Here is a 14,529-nt window from a genome sequence, read left to right on the forward strand (position 1 = left end):
AGTAAGCAATGGCAACAGGTTCTTCTTCTTCTTCTATGGGGCGGCCTACTGCCACGTACTTAAGCCTCAAGAGCCTTTTGCGCACCCCAGAAGCACACCATGAGGCCTACCAGTCTATGATTTCAGCAGTTCCACAAACTGCCGAAAACAACATATTAGGACCTCCTGGTTAAATTCACCACCCTTGTCCAAACTATCTAAGATGGCATACCGCTCCCTTGCTATTGAGAAACAATCAAAGAGCAAGAGTTCGGCAGTTTCTACCTGCTCATCACACATTGTACAGTGCGGATCCTCCTGAAAGATGCCGACTCTGTGAAGATGCTTCCTCAGGTGACCATGTCCCGCGATCAGACCTATAACCCGAAAAGACTGATCTATTTAGTGAGAGAAGATCAGACGCCACTCTGGAGAAAGGTGACTGTAGTACCATTCTGCTCATTCTCTTGGCAACAGGTTAGTTGCCATCATTAGTCAATTTGAGTAACATATGGTTACTGTGAGATGTGGTCAGTCAATCATAGTAACAGATTATCTGTTGTGAGGTTAGAAAGTGATAGTAACATATTACTTTCTGTGAGATCTCGCTTATAAAAATGTAGGTAATGTAGCTGTGAAATGAGAATTAACAACGACATCTGGATAAGAGAACTTCGTATTGTCGAATCTGAATTGGTCGAAGTTCAAAAGAAAGGATCGATTGTAGACCTCTTGAATTATTTAAGTATTTGTAAGCGTATGCTACAATAACGCTTAAACAAGCTATAAACATTATCATTTATCCCACAACAAGGTAATCAATATCGTATAATTAATTATACTTTTAATGATGTATAGTGAATGGTTTCATCCCATATAAATTATTCTACTAATCGGTTAAGCCATTTCATCTCAGTTTCTTCAGTGGGATAGGCCCTTCCAAAAGTAGCACATAAAAACCAGACTAACTTTACATAAGGAATGCAACAACTTTTAGTGACTTCAAGTGTTACCTTTTCAGAATAAAAATGTACGATTATTAATCCAAGAGATTTTGGCTTTGATAAGGATATCAGCTTTTACTGACCCAGCCGGTGCTATGCATTTTTGTTATGTCCGTTTCAAATACCAATACATGTGTGAATAATCATACATACAACCAAGCATTTTATAAGTTTTTGGCTTTCAACTGAGAGGCCGCCCAATTAGAAGACTGACACCGCTGTTCGACGTGGGTTGCATTGGCGATGAATGAAAGAAGTTTGATTGTAAAGATTGTATGTCTGTATGAGTATTATAGTATAAATGACAGAAATTTTAGGATATCATTATTAATTGACGTTTGCCATACGATGTAATTATTGTCTCAGCAATAAAACAGATTTTGATTTGATTTGACAATTTAAAGGAAAGTATTCTGTCTAATGTCAACTAGGTCGTTTGTTATAATTTGGGATCTAATTTGAGAGAACCCTATGGCCCAATGGTCGTGGTAACAAAGCCCTGTTTCGTAACTGATCCATTTCCAACTCGTTGACATAACGTACTAACATAAGACATATAAGTTGAGACATGCGTTGAGTCCGTAACCTTGGAGCTCTCTGATAAGATTTTATCAGGGCTATGAACCGAGAGGCGCCCCAGTAACCCATTACTGTTGCGGAAATTTCTGCTGAGAATATCTTTTTCGTGGATCACTTCAAATGTCGAAGCGACATAGATGTGGATGGACCATCAATGAATTCCTTTCATATTCTTTCTTAACTGAATGCTTCATTTCGCAAAGTGGAAACAAGACGTATTTTTTATAATTAAAGTAAAGTTGTTGTATCCCGTTGCATATTGGCTGCTTGATACAACACATTTATATTTGAAAGAATGGTTTTGGACACAATTGTTTTGTAGCCCATTTTGCGGTAATGGAGGGAAAATCCGTTCGTAAAATTACTAGATTACATATTGAAATATTCTGAGTACCTATATCACAATTTTTCTATTTTGTAGTTTCCTATACACGTAAACGTTACCAAGTAAAACTTATGTGATATTTGATAATTTTGGCGAACACAGAGGAAATCTATCAGCATCCCCCAGACCCCTCCAAACCCCTTACCTTCCGACACGTACTGGGTTATAGAATGTTTATAAACTAAAATATTAAATATTATTTGCTTTAAGTACAATTCCAAATTTTAGTTTCTTCTAAAATACCATTGAACACATTGAGGCGAATTTTGATATGGTTGATAAAACACCTTTATCCTCTGAGGTATTGGCCTTATTCGAATGCTCTGCTGTCGAAGAAGATAGAGTTATACACCCTCAGGCCTCCCTTTTTATGTGAGGGAACAGCACCAAAACCCGACCCGACCCAGTGATGCCCTCCCCTCGTAGACCCCGTCTGGCAACACTATTCTGAGAACAGGAGGTCAGTTTTCGATTATCGGGCCGCGATAACTTAGGACCTAAACAAAAACTTGTCCCTAGATAGTCGGGCCAAAGGGCGAAGGTTTTTCAAGGCGTCTCGTAAGATAAAGCGTTTTAAAATTGACATCCGCTTCCTCCAGAAGTGGCATTCGTTATGAAAAATGGTGTTGAATCCGAGATAGTGTCTACGTTTTTGTGGACTCCTTACATAACAAATAGTCTAGACTGCAAGTTGGTTAGTCTAGGTTTCTGTTTACGGTCTTTGCAGACAATTTTTACCAAGCTATGTTAGTCGATAAGTACATGTATGTTTTGAATGCATAACAGTTATTAACGTATAATAAGTAACAGTAAGGGAATATATTCTTACCGTCTACTTTAATTATGAAGCGGTGGCGTACTTAAATCTGTTTTATCTTTTTTCAATCTTTTTACCTTTATTCCTAATCTCATCAGCTTGTATTTTCTCACTTTTAACTACTATCTTACCCTTTTCTTCATTACCTTCCACACCTTTCCCACCTCAGCTTTGACACCATTGCCGTTGCTCTCTACACCTCCCCCTTCACAACCTTTCACTCATGGAACAAGCCATTCTAACTTTTATTTTCCATTCTCTCGCTCTCCACAACTTATCTTTCTACTCTAACACCAATTTTCACTTTTCATTCTGCTCTTTCTCAGCCATTCATTCTTCACCACCTCTTTTCTCTTTATCTTTTACCTCTTATCACCAGTATGTGTCCTTTTATTCTACACCACCGCAACCTTTTCCCCCTATACGAAAATGATGAACACAGTTCTTTCCTCTTTACCCACAGCCTTTTTTTTTATCTAAGGTTTCTCACTACGACAATGTTTAATTTGTTCCTTTTTTTATAAACCTTACCTCACAGCCTTTTTCTTTACATCCTTTGTCTCCTTAACCTTTCTTTCGTCAAGCTCTTTCCCTCTTTATCTTCATCAGTCTTTCACTAATTTGTCTTTTTCTCTTAAGCTTTTCTTACTAACACGTAGGTCAAAAGTTTTTGTAGAGATATTTCTAAAAATCTTGTTGTAAAATCGTTTTAAAAATTTATGCGAAAATATAAACGTATTTTCAACAATAGATATATAATTGTTCCAAAAATTTAGAATACAATACAGGTTATATTCAACTAATTTTTCAATTTCAGTTGAGTACTGTACTTCTGGATCACTATTATTCTAAGAGACAGCACTTTATGGAAGCAGCGATAGGGGTCTTAAACTAAAGTGCTGATGAGATGGCGTTTAAAGAGGATTATGGTTTAAGTAATATCATTTTTAAATATTGCTTTGTAATCAACTTTATTGGTAATAATAATAATCAAATTAAAAAGGTTAGAGTAAGTTAAAGATCAATTGTATTTGTAATGAATGATTTATCACAATGAAATTTAAATATTCAGTCCTTTATGATAGTATTTCATTTCAATTATACGTTTATACGTTATTATAGCCTGGCCGTTATCATTGAATACTTTACTATCATCTTGTTCTGAAACTCTTGTACCTTTTGGTGAACCAAGCAATCGGTCAGACGCGATATAGTGAAAACTGTAGTTCCCCCCCCAGTGAATTAGCGAATCACAAATCGGGCAGTCGCGCTGTACTGAATACTGTAGTTCCACTTCCACGAATTAGTGAATCAGCAATCGGGCAGTCGCGCTGTAGTGAATACTGTAGTTCCACTTCCAGCGAATTAGCGAGTCAAGCAATCGGACAATCGCGATATACTGAAAACTGTAGTTCCACTTCCAGCGAATTAGCGAGTCAGCAATCGGACAATCGCGATATAGTGAATACTGTAGTTCCATTCCCAGTGAATTAGCGAATCAGCAATCGGGCAGTCGCGCTGTAGTGAATACTGTACTTCCACTTCCAGCCAATTAGCGAGTCAAGCAATCGGACAATCGCGATATAGTGAAAACTGTAGTTTCACTTCCAGCGAATTAGCGAATCAGCAATCGGGCAATCGCGCGGTAGTGAATACTGTAGTTCCACTTTCAGCGAATTAGCGAATCAAGCAATCGGACAATCGCGATATAGTGAATACTGTAGTTCCACTTCCAGCGAATTAGCGAGTCAAGCAATCGGACAATCGCGATATAGTGAAACTGTAGTTCCATTCCCAGTGAATTAGCGAATCAGCAATCGGGCAGTCGCGCTGTACTGAATACTGTAGTTCCACTTCCACGAATTAGCGAATCAGCAATCGGGCAGTCGCGCTGTAGTGAATACTGTAGTTCCACTTCCAGCGAATTAGCGAGTCAAGCAATCGGACAATCGCGATATACTGAAAACTGTAGTTCCACTTCCAGCGAATTAGCGAGTCAAGCAATCGGACAATCGCGATATAGTGAAAACTGTAGTTCCATTCCCAGCGGTGAATTAGCGAATCAGCAATCGGGCAATCGCGCGGTAGTGAATTCTGTAGTTCCACTTTCAGCGAATTAGCGAATCAAGCAATCGGACAATCGCGATATAGTGAATACTGTAGTTCCATTCCCAGTGAATTAGCGAATCAGCAATCGGGTAGTCGCGATATAGTGAATAATGTAGTTCCACTTCCAGCGAATTAGTGAATCAGCAATCGGGCAGTCGCGCTGTAGTGAATACTGTAGTTCCACTTCCAGCGAATTAGCGAGTCAAGCAATCGGACAATCGCGATATACTGAAAACTGTAGTTCCACTTCCAGCGAATTAGCGAGTCAAGCAATCGGACAATCGCGATATAGTGAAACTGTAGTTCCATTCCCAGTGAATTAGCGAATCAGCAATCGGGCAGTCGCGCTGTAGTGAATACTGTAGTTCCACTTCCAGCCAATTAGCGAGTCAAGCAATCGGACAATCGCGATATAGTGAAAACTGTAGTTTCACTCCCAGCGAATTAGCGAATCAGCAATCGGGCAATCGCGCGGTAGTGAATACTGTAGTTCCACTTCCAGCGAATTAGCGAGTCAAGCAATCGGACAATCGCGATATAGTGAATACTGTAGTTCCACTTCCAGCGAATTAGCGAGTCAAGCAATCGGACAATCGCGATATAGTGAAACTGTAGTTCCATTCCCAGTGAATTAGCGAATCAGCAATCGGGTAGTCGCGATATAGTGAATACTGTAGTTCCACTTCCAGCGAATTAGCGAATCAGCAATCGGGCAGTCGCGCTGTAGTGAATACTGTAGTTCCACTTCCAGCGAATTAGCAAGTCAAGCAATTGGGCAGTCGAGCTATAGTGGATACTCAATTTTGTTTTAGATAAAAATTTCCATGTTTGAAAAACCTAGTAAATATTCATTCAATAATGATGTCATTTTGAATTGAGGAAGGGTTACCAAATTATTACCGTGGTATGTACAGTGTGTGTGGGGTCTAAAAATTAGTAAAAGCGATGACGTACCTAGCTCCTCATACTAATTATCTACTCGTTAAAGTAGAGTTTAACGCTCAGTGAATCGCGTAATAGCCTGAACGAAGAACAAAGACTTCCCTCATACATACTCGTCCTGAATATCCTGTCACTCCGGAAGCCATGCGGAAGACCTCATTGGTGTAAGTGCAGATCATGTAGGGGTTTTCTCGGCTCACTTCTTGTAATTCTTCCATCCTTGAGTTTAGGAATGTCTGCTCATAATTGATTGAAAATCTCCTTTAGCTGTGGTAAAACCCATTGCAAATATGTCTTTGTTTATTCACATTACTTTACAAACAAAGCTAGAACGGTGATGGAGAAATATTTCTCCGGAGGGCTCCTAACATGTTTAGTGTCAACCATGCGTAAACTATAAGCAATTATAATGTTCATTCAAATTTAAAAATCCGTCGAATGATAAAACTACCCAGACCAGTCTCTGTCTAGCTGTGTCCTCTTTTGTCATATTTTGAGCCTTTTGAAATCAGTTTATACATATGAACTATACAATGTTCATTAAATTCACTTAACTATAAAAAACCATTGAATATAAATCGGTACAAAATACTCTATAATAAACCTCTTAAATATAACTGGTTTTAATAATGAACATACGTTTAGCATTAAACGTGATAAATTGTAGTGTAAAATTTGGTGAAAATTGGATAGAAAATACGTACTCTGTTTGATGTATATAGACTAACAAACGAGGTATTTTTCACCACACATCGAATGTAATACTACGTATGTGCAGTAAAATACAGCGCTACAGTCGTATGTATATACTGATAGACCTATGGACTTTGAAACGTTCACTTGAGTGTTCGGTTATACCACATTCAGCCACATTCAGCGGACTCATGTCAACGGGTTTCGACTAAATTTAAATTAACGACCAAATAATCAACTGTAATGACATGAAAAGTATTTTGTGACGATTTAGTTCCATTTACATCTGTCAATTATAAACTACATCACTACATCATAAACTACAGTATGGCTAATATCGTGTGTGTAATAAAACATGTTTTCAAGTGGCCACATTATTAAATTTAACGCACTTTAATGGCTATTTTGAAAGGGATACAAACTAAATACAAAAATTCTTAAGTAATACAATAAGACAATGGGGATTGGCTTCAATATCGTAAAGAAGAGCCAATCTTATGAATATTGACAGAAATTCCAAATTTGAACACAATTTTTGTTTAACGGTGAAAAATATCGCAAAATATCATATAACCTTTATTATGCATTATACTATTTCAAACACATCAAGTATTTTGTCTTCAGATTGTGAGTAAAACCTCTGGTTTAGTTACAGACAGCTGGTGTCAATAAGAACTTACACACAGATTTTTTCCCTCCACCTTTGAACGTTGAAAATTATTGTCTTCTTTAGACCTTTCCTCTTGCCACCAACGTGTTTCTTATCAGTCAATGTGTTGTTAACACATAAACCGTAGAATACTCATCCCGAATTTGGAGAATTTTGTCAATCTGTCCAATAATAGATGAAGAGTGGTCAAGACAATATCAAGTACTTTCCTCCCTCTGGGCACTTTAGATTGAAATCAGGCTGTAACCCTGGAATCACCCTTTTAAAATTGTATTAAATTTCTCAAATGTTCCTTCAAATTATGACTCCTTCATACGATAATCGCGGAATATTGTTTTTTATTGTGGGGTTATGGACTTAATTAAGTCAACTTGGGTTCAGTACCGCGTTTAGTTTTTGTATTTACAAATGAAAACGTTGCACAACATTTTGATAATTCGAACTTAAAATACATCCCTAGAGCGTTCACAGGCTTTAAGTGATAAATACGACGCTCATCCAGTAAATTTAGTATTGCACCAGTCAACAGTAACAGTAGCCTACTAGAAATAGAACATTAGCATGATCCACCGCGCCACTTGACATCATGAGACCACTGCACTGTGAGCTGGAAGGTCTAGGCCGGTCGGGGGGCTTCCGTGTTGAACCGTTTCCAACTCCGAGCAGCACAGAAATGGGTCTACAGTTAGTCGACTATTTTAAGGTGACATTACCGCCTCAAGTGCTCAAGGCCTCTGTCCGTCCGTCTTCTGTCGCACGTGTCAGTAGTATTGTCGCACTGGCCGTACTAACTCGAAGCTATTTTCACACGCTCGCATGCGTCGTGTTTCGCTTCTGCACGGCTGATTCATGCCACGCACACTGGTGTTCGTAACGACTGAAATTAATTTTTTCCAGAACAAACATCAAATTGCCGTTCCTATTAGACCTTTAAGACTTCAACCCCAATATGATCACAAAATTGTGTTTATTAATATTTTTTACATTTATAATAATTTTGAATTTACATTTTTTTAACAATCTAAAATCTAAAATTAGTTCGTTATGGGCTTTTTATTAGATTTGAAGTAATAGACATTTTCATATTTGAAATAAAGACCACATTATGTATATCAAATCATTGTTTTCATTTCTTACTGTTTTAGTAACGTAGATCTCTATTTTATATGTTGTTTTCGAAATCCGACAGGAAAGCTTTAACAATCCTTTAAAAATATAAACCTTTTTACATATAACCAAATTAAAAAAAGTGTAATTGTCTAGAAAGAAGTTTCAAGTTACAAGAGGTTTGTAACAGCGGTGGTGGTGGTTTACTGAAAAACATCCTATATTAAAGTTGCCTTACATTGACGAAATTCCAGTCACGACTTTAGGGGACTTACGTCATTGCATTTTAGCGACGCGCGCGCTACTCAAATTGGAGGGAACTTCTATCGTAAGGGAATGGACTTACGGTGGATAATCATCAAACCGTCACGTTGCCAATGATTCCTACTTAGGAAGCACTGGATTGGACATGAGCGTTATTCTGTAATGGGTTTTGAAACTTTCTAGGATTAGGTAACGTCATGTCAGATTCTCCGAACACTTAAATAATCGATACCAGTGATGTAGCCGGTTATTGATATGAATGCTTTAATATTCACTCGTATTGTGTCTGATACAGTAGTCCATTTTAAAAATTAGTGTTGGATGCAACATATTCAATTCAATAAAAATGTTAAGTTCAGCTTCAGTTCACCTTCCACTTAGTGCACGTCTGAACTTTTACGCTCTGACAGATTATTTTCACACCTGGATTCTGGAATCAACATCCATCTGAAGAGATCCAAAACAGTCGGCGACGAAAAAGCTCAAAACGTTAAATACACTCAATTGTGTACCTGTTGAGACAATCAGAACACCACTTCATCTTGGTTGAATTTGTTTGTTGTCCAGGAGTCTCTGATGTCGAAACGATGTAGAGTTCGCTTTTAGCTTCTTCGTCGCCGACTGTTATGGATCTCTTCAGATGGATGTTGATTCCAGATTCCAGGAGTCAGATCTGTCACAGCGTTAGACTTCAGACGCTGCACTAAAGTGGAAAGTGGAGCTGATCTTAACATTCTTATTGAATCAACTCTTCCCACCATTTGATTTCGTTATCGAATGTGTTTAATGATTGATCGTTAATCAATTGGAGCGCTTAAGGATCATAGGAAATAAATAAATAAAAATAATAAATCAACGATTATTTGTTATATGTTTTACTTTTCTATTGGACGGTTTGTTTGTAGTAGGTATGAACTGTGCTGTTTAATATTCTGCGACAAGTCAGATGCAGTAGTTTATTGTGTACTTGAATCACCAGTGTTGCAATAACTTGTTCAGCTACGATTGGAACGTGAACTCCCGTAGTTGTAGAACTAAGGAAACTGACCGTTGTAACTGTATTGCGTTGGCGCTCCAATAATTGCCGTGGTTGATTGCGTCTCACATCTCTCGATCGAGGTTAACGGCCCGGTAGACAGTGTGCGCACGTCCTAGTCGCCAGAGACTGTCAGATTATGCTAATTCGCCTTGAATAGGAGAGCGGTATCAGCGGCGGCTTGCCATTGATGACTGCTGAGAGGCACCCAACTAAGCTGCCAGAGCCTCTTTTGTGTGCCGCGTGAAATCGTGTAATTCGGTCTTGACAAATTGTCAGCAAGACCAAGCTAGTCGTCCAGTAATTAAGACTGTAGGTTAAACTCTAAGTAAGTTCATTAGTTTTGAGCGTGTATATAATTAGAACTATTGGAAGTTAAACCACTAGAATTTGAATTCCTAGTCGTGGATATATAGACCTTTGCAATACTTATATTGCTTCAGTCGACCTTAAACTTTAAATCAGTTGACGTAAATCCTTAAGTTACTCCTTAGACCTTTTCACTTTGGGTTACCAATATTGGGTTAGTATGCACTGCAGTTAACGTTTGGATCGTTAGGTTATTGAATACTAACCTGGATCTATCGTGCTTACGGTATAATACCAACCTTGGATAAGTCCATCTTACCGTACAACCCTTGGATTAGTCTACCTTAAGGTAAAACCTTTTGACTTTTCAATACCGACCTTGGATCACTCGACCTTAATGGTTAACTTTGTACCTTTTTAGACCTTGGATTACCAACCTTAGACTTTGAAGTAAAAATTGGAACAGTGGGTCTTGCTATTACTAACCAAACTTGGGTTTAGTTAACCTTCAAGTTAAATGTTATATCAGTCGGCCTTAAAGGTAAACGTTGTAACCTAAGAACTTGGGATTAGATTACCAGTCTCAGATCAGTCGAGTATCAACTTTAGATTAGATGTAATTCGGTTTTGACAAATTGTCAGCGAGACCAACCTAGTTTTCCAGTAATTAAGATTGTAGGTTAAACTGTGAGTAAGTACATTAGTTTTCATTGAGCGTGAATATAATTGGAACTATCAACTCCAAGTCAGTCGATCTTTACGTTAAACATGGTCCAGTTGGCCCTGATCTTAATTTAAACCATTGTAATATGAATTACTAGTCGTGGAAATATAGACCGTAATATTGTTTCAATGAACCTTTTTACTTTGGGTTACCAATTTTGGGTTAATATGCATTGAAGTTAAACTTTGGATCATTAGGTTTTGGAATACTAACCTGGATCGATCAAGTTTATAGTGACAACCTTGGATAAGTCCATCTTACCGTATAACCCTTGGATTAGTGTACCTTAAGGTAAAACCTTTTGAATTTTCAATACCGACCTTGGGTCAATCAACCTTAAAGGTTAACTTTGTACCCTTTTAGACCTTAGATTATCAACCTTAGACTTTGAAGTACAAAATTGGAACAGTGGACCTTGCTATTACTAACCAATCTTGGGTTACATAACACTCAAGTTAAATGTTATATCAGTCGATCTTAAAGGTGAACTTTGTATCCTTAGACCTGGAAATATAATTCTTAGTTCAGTGGCTGAAGTAAAAATTTGATCAGTGGACCTGCTAACCAACTTTAGGTCAGTTGACGTTAAAGTTAAACCTTAGTAGATTAATCGACATTGGTACATCAACCTCAGTCTACCTTAAAGTTCGACTTTAAATCATTAGACCTCGGAATTCCAACCTTAAATAATTTTACCTTTAATATATATTTTAGATTAGTTTATTTGCTGTATTATCTTTGATTTTTACTTCTTATTGTTAGGCAAAATAACTGATTGATAGCCTTTGTAAACAAACAGTAATTGTATTGTATACATTTGAGCATTCCCTTATCCGTCGTTCTTTACAATGCCATTATGCAAGGTTGAGGCTCAGCTTTAGGGTTATTATTTTTAGTTAACAACAAGTGTATACGACATTCAACTTCCATTTTTAAAACGCACCGGCGTAAAATGCACAACTTTCTTGTAAGAGTTAGTTATAGTGTAGAAATTATGTTATATCAAGAGGCAAGGTTTTTTTAGTTTTAATGCTTATATTTGTGAGAAATTTGAATGTACGGTATTCTCTCTATATTAGGGTACGAAGAATATCTATAGATAACAAATAAAAAATCGCCATCAAATTAAAACAGTTTAAAAGGCTTTAGTTCAGCCAAAAAAAGTAATCTTGTTTGGAATGAAATCTAGAAAATTAACTTTTTTAAAGAAGGATTTGTTTTTTACTGCCTATATTTTAGTGACCAGATTGCAATATATTAATGAACTCTTTTAATTAAATACCCCACTGTATACTTTTTATTTTTCATTAGTGTCAATAAACATTATTGGTGTAACATTCATATTATTGTTTAACACGCTAAAACAAACAATATTAATCATATAATGGTTATTTCAGTGGATTTCGATCCATATCCTGCATGTGTCTTTTACAAATGCTTTTTCGGGGTATACAATTTATATTATGAAGTCGGCAGTTATGTTAGACGACACAGAACAAAATATTTATTGTTCCAAGACTTATAAATGCATAGAACACAGGCATTAAATAGTTTATAATACATAATATCAAAACTATGAACATATTATATAGTATGAATATATGTTAAAATAAAATTACTTAAAATATTGATTGTTAAGTAGCATAAAAACAATAACAATAAAACTAAAACTGAACGTCAATTACACATTACATAATGACGTAGGCTTGGAACTTTCGTTCATGTACATTGGAGTTCGTACACGGAGTAAAAAGCATGTTTGATCAAGTATTGCTTTGAATTCTTGGAAAAGATGCCTAAGTTGAATATGCCTTCAAACTATGCGACAGAGAATTTAATATTCTGGGATGATCCTATCAAATTTTGGTCCTACTAATTTTCTTTTTCAATAATATTTATGTATATATATAAATATGATTTTCCTCATCAGGAAACAAATGTCGATGTTTAATAGTAACGTGTCATTAAACTATTGTACAACTAATATATTCTGTTTTCGTAAACATTTCCTTAGATTAAGAGATAGTGCATTTCAATAATGTTTAATAATATATGATTAAATATGATATGATGTTATTTACCCTAAATTATTTAAAATCAAGTATCTTTAAAAATTGTAATTAATATAATAAGAAAGAATTTTTATTTTGATGCAGTTAAACTTTGAGATAGTAACTTTCATTCAAATTATTATCTCACATCCAAGTTAGTGACGGACATGCTTGTTAGCTAATTAATTATGTTTGACATCAGTAGCTTATTATTTATAGTTAGAACGTAGACCAATGAGGGGTCAAAGTACCTATCGTAAAATGTTAAAAAAACATATCTTAGCCGTTCTTTTGTAACCTCACGATTGTAATTGCCTTTATTATCAAAACGTCTAGACGCGCAAAAACATGTTCACAAGAGCTACAACAGTCGGTGCATTATTGGGTTTGGTAGATTTAATATTTGGAAACATTGAAATCAAACAAAATGAGCTCATCATATGTACATATAATTTCCTGTATGTTATAACTCGTTAAATATGTTTGTTAAGTTACTAAAATAATTTTGGCTTGTGTTTAGTTCATACATGTTGCTCGTAGTTCCAAATATCCGGGTTTTAGTGAATGATTTTATTTCAGTGGAACATACACTTGGTAAAATACTATTGTATCTTGTTTATTTACGAATGTACAAAAATATTCTTGAAGCTAAGGGATCAGCAGTTTGATTTCGGATTCAACAAAACTAGGTTTTCGGACCGCTTATGAATTAGTGTCGTATTAATTATTAATTGATAACGAACGACCTTTATTAATCAACCACATTTTTAAGATGCTATCAGATTATGATAGTAACGGTATGTTGATTAATTCTTGTTTTAATGGTTATGCCTTTGAAAAAATAAAGAATGGTAGTTTTACTAGTGGCGAAAAAGATCTGCTGTTAGTTTCTTTGTATCATTGAAAACAGTTGCTTTTAAGAAGTAAAGAATTGTAACGAGTAATTTTTATGTAAAGTCATACTATGTTTGGCGTTTTCATAGCATGCTAAAACATGGACTGTTTAATATAAATGTGGCTAATGTATAAGACAACGGTAATTTCCTGACAGTAATTATTAAGAACACCGGAAATACATTATAACAAAACACATTCAAGCAGAGTTCTAGAGTGTTTTCTTGACACTAGAACACTAGACACATGTATTTTAAACTGACAAAGAGTTTTGATTTAAACACGTTTTGAGATGTCTTGTAATATTGATATTCGCTGTACTTCTGTTATGATGGGATTATTGTGAAAAGTAGTGCTCAGAACTCATGGGGAAAATGTCTCTTGCCGACGCTCGTCTAACAACTCGCATTATAAAACCTATGTATTTTCCCCACTGGTTATGAAATATACTATTTTACCAGGTGATAAGAGATAGAAATAGGTTTAGGATGATTTACGGCACTTAGTTATTGTAATACTTAAAAACTGTTGTTTTCGATTTCTATAATTTTTGGATAGATCTTAATTATCAATCTGTTAATACTTTCTTGACATGTTTTGAAAATACATTTTTGCATAATCTACTATTACAAATGAATTAGAAACTAGTTACAGATAAAAGAATTTCACAATTAATCCATACTACAAGTTACAGAAATAATTAAATTTAACTATACGTTTGATTTATGATTACTAAATTAATTTGTTAATACATTTAATACAGCAATAGTTTTCTGTGTTTAATAATTTTTTCAGTTACACTACTTTTTTAAGGAATAACACTTTTATTAAAATTAGAGAAACGTGAATTTAACAATATTTATTTAAAATAAGAAAAATGTTTTATTTAATTATTTTTAAACATAGCATAAACGTTTTCACCAATTATGGGTCATTCCTTTCAATGTGGATTGTCTCACAATTTCA

General features: G+C 35.7%; 1 protein-coding gene across 1 annotated transcript in view; it reads left to right on the forward strand.

The window, feature by feature from the left end:
* The window catches only part of LOC124353875 (tRNA dimethylallyltransferase), a 270,000-nt gene that overhangs the window by 88,814 nt on the left and 166,657 nt on the right, over positions 1–14,529 (forward strand). The window lies entirely within an intron of this gene.

Source organism: Homalodisca vitripennis, chromosome 2, assembly GCF_021130785.1.
Source record: "Homalodisca vitripennis isolate AUS2020 chromosome 2, UT_GWSS_2.1, whole genome shotgun sequence".
In the NCBI taxonomy this organism is placed as follows: domain Eukaryota; kingdom Metazoa; phylum Arthropoda; class Insecta; order Hemiptera; family Cicadellidae; genus Homalodisca; species Homalodisca vitripennis.